The following is a 2,856-nucleotide window of genomic DNA, read 5'->3' as shown; positions in this document are numbered from 1 at the left end:
GCCTGGAAGAATAGCTTTCTAGGCACAGGGAACACCTAGGGTAAAGACCCTGATGTGGCATGGTGTCGGTAAGTTCTAGGAAAAGCAAGGGGACCAGTGTGGCTGGAGAGGAGCAAGTAAAAGATGTTTTCTGAGAGTTAGGGGAGGGGATGCTGGGAAACCCTATGGCCACTTGTAGGGATTTGGCCTTAGTTGGATGTGAGATTTTGGTCATAAATAAGCCTTGGGCTTTTCATCATTTGAAAATGACCTATAATTAAAATAAGACTTGTGTTCTTATAACTGAAAGTGACCAGAAAACTGGATTCTGGTCTTTAAAGGATGGAAAAGAGGGAAATGTAAAGGGGCGTACTCCTCTCCTTGGCTTGAGCCCGTCTCGGTGGAAAGCTCAGCTGGTGCCACCCACGCTTGGAGTGACAGCTCAACCAGGCCTGCCTCTCCCTTTTCTGGCCCTGCTTCTCCCGCCCCGGTCCCGATTCATTTTGATCCCGCAGTCCTCTCCCCTCCCCCTTCCTGGGCTCGCGTTACAGGTGACAACCCAGTTTGGCTTGCCCTTTGTTTCTCCTTACCGGTCTCGGTCCCCGCCCAGTGCGGCAGCCCAGCGACGCCGCGCCCCTTCCGCTGTGGTCCCGCCCCCCTCTGGAGTGACTGCTTAGGGAGGCCCGTCCCTCCTGTAGGGTTCCGCCCCCACTCGGAGTGACAGCCCGCCGCGGCCCCGCCCCCGCATGCGCGTTACTGCTTCTAGGCCCGGCCACGCCCAGCGCACCGCGGCGCCCGCCCCGCAGGCACGACCCGCCCCCGCACCGAGCTACCGCTCGCCCAACCTCCTGGTGTCGCCGGCTCTCGGGCCCGCCCCCGAAGACGTGGAGCGCCGCAGCTGCAGGTGAGTGGGTGAGAGGACCCCGACACCCTCGCCGTCCGCGGCACTGAGTACGCCCGGGTCTGTGCGGTGACGGAGTCCCGGCTGGTGCCGGCGGCGGGACGCCTCCGGGGACTCCTCCCGGGACTCCTCCCAGCCGCCGCTTTTCCCTCCCGGGACGTCTCCGAGTCCTGGCAGTCCGGGAATGGGGAAGTGGGACTGGGATGGGCGTGGAGGCTGGGGGCGGGGAGGAATGAAGAAGGTGTTGCGGGGAGTGGCTGCCACAGGGGGGGCCTGGGGAGGGCCGAGACTTGAGGAGGGGATATGGGTCTGGGGGCGGGGGGGGTGGAGGGTTGAGTACTAAAAGGAACGTGTTGAGGCCGAAATTTGGGGCTAATGGAGTCCCGATAGAGAGACATAGGGTCTTCAGAGCTTTTGGGGAGGAGGTATGAGTGGGGGTGAAGAACTTGGAGAAGCATTGGGAAGGGCGCTTTGTGGAAGAACCAGCTCCCTGGGGCGCACGATTCACGCTTCCCCCGGGCAGCCCCGGCACAGGGAAGATAGCCGGAGCGAGCTTGCAGGATAATGCTTTTTCTTACATTGGAGTGATTAGACTAGGACATGTACAATTTAATTAGATGCAAATCAAGGGCAGTGCCTGGTACACCTGAGAAATGTGGGTAGGAAGGGGGCCCCCCTAAAGACTGCTTCTAATTTTCCTGGTGTCCTCATAGCACCAGTATTGATGAGCACTGTCTTCTGTAATGCCCTATTCCAACCGATCAGCATAAGGAGGCCCCAGGCTGAAAAAGTACTGTTGAGGTTTATTCAGACTTAAGATCCAGTTGTATCATATTCCCTTAAGTCCTGCAGAGTGTAAATCTAATCCTGTGGGGTTTAAAATATTTAAATCTACTTTCAAACGTCTACTTTCAATTTAAAGTCACACTAACCTAGAGATGTTATTCTAAGGGCCCATTCTGTGAGTAGGCCAAACAGTTTTAAATTAGCTTTGGAACGTATATCATCTATTCTGACCAGCAATTGCTGAAAGACTTGTAGAATTACAGATGAAGAATAAAATTTAAAAGATCTAAAATAATGGAAGGGAATAGAAAAGGCCTGGTAAATTGGAGTGTGTGTATGCACTTTAAAAAACCCAGTGAGGCCGGACACGGTGGCTCAAGCCTGTAATCCCAGCACTTTGGGAGGCCAAGGTGAGGGAATTGCCTGAGTCCACAGATTCGAAGAACAGCCTAGGCAACCTGAGGAGATCTCGTCTCTACAGTAAATGAAAAAATTAGCCGGGCATAGTAGCGCATGCCTGTAGTTCCGGCTACTTGGAAGTCTGATGCAGAAGGATCACCCTAGCCCAGCAAGTCGATGTTGGGGTGACCCCGAGCATGCCACTGCACTCTAGCCAGGGAGACGGACGGAGTGAGACTCCAACTCAAAAAACAAAAACAAAAACAACACACAGTGAAACTTTCTTTTCGCTGAAGACAGAGAAAAATTTAAGGATGAAAATTAAAATCCCCTGTAATTTACTACCCCATTAGCATTTTTATGTATTTCCTCCTATTTTTTTTATTTCTGTGCATATAAATATGTACATATTACATAATTGGGTAATACTATTATTTTAATTTATTTTGCTTTTTTCTCCACTTAATATTTTCTTGGTATTTTCCTGGATCACTATAAATTCTTCTTAAATATCTTTAAAAATAACTATAATCATTCATTAAATGGATTTATTCTTTCATCAAATATTAGAATTTCAACTGTGTGCTTAGTACTGTGCTTGTGGTAAAAATTCAGTGTTGCTCAAGATAGTTGTATTTGTCCTGGGTTTAAATGATAGCTGAACTATATTAGTCTATTCCTCATTTGTTGGCTATCTAAATTGTCTCTAGTTTTTACTTTTATGAGCTAACACCTTTTTTTTTTTGAGTTGGAGTCTCACTGTCGCCCAGACTGGAGTGCAGTGGCCGCTT

At 50.2% G+C, this 2,856-nt stretch overlaps 1 protein-coding gene across 1 annotated transcript in view; it reads left to right on the top strand.

Moving 5' to 3' along the window:
* The first annotated feature begins 732 nt into the window (after positions 1-732).
* The window catches only part of ANO10 (anoctamin 10), a 222,129-nt gene continuing 220,005 nt past the window's right edge, over positions 733-2,856 (top strand). Inside the window, exon 1 of the mRNA XM_021718822.1 lies at positions 733-883. The gene's annotated coding sequence lies outside the window, so the exon portion shown is untranslated. The remainder of the gene's footprint in view (positions 884-2,856) is intronic.

Source organism: Carlito syrichta, unplaced genomic scaffold, assembly GCF_000164805.1.
Source record: "Carlito syrichta isolate Samal-C Ts95f unplaced genomic scaffold, Tarsius_syrichta-2.0.1 Scaffold313745, whole genome shotgun sequence".
NCBI classification, from domain to species: Eukaryota; Metazoa; Chordata; class Mammalia; order Primates; family Tarsiidae; genus Carlito; species Carlito syrichta.
Note: the sequence above shows the minus strand (reverse complement) of the source record. Positions and strands in the feature narration are given on the sequence as shown.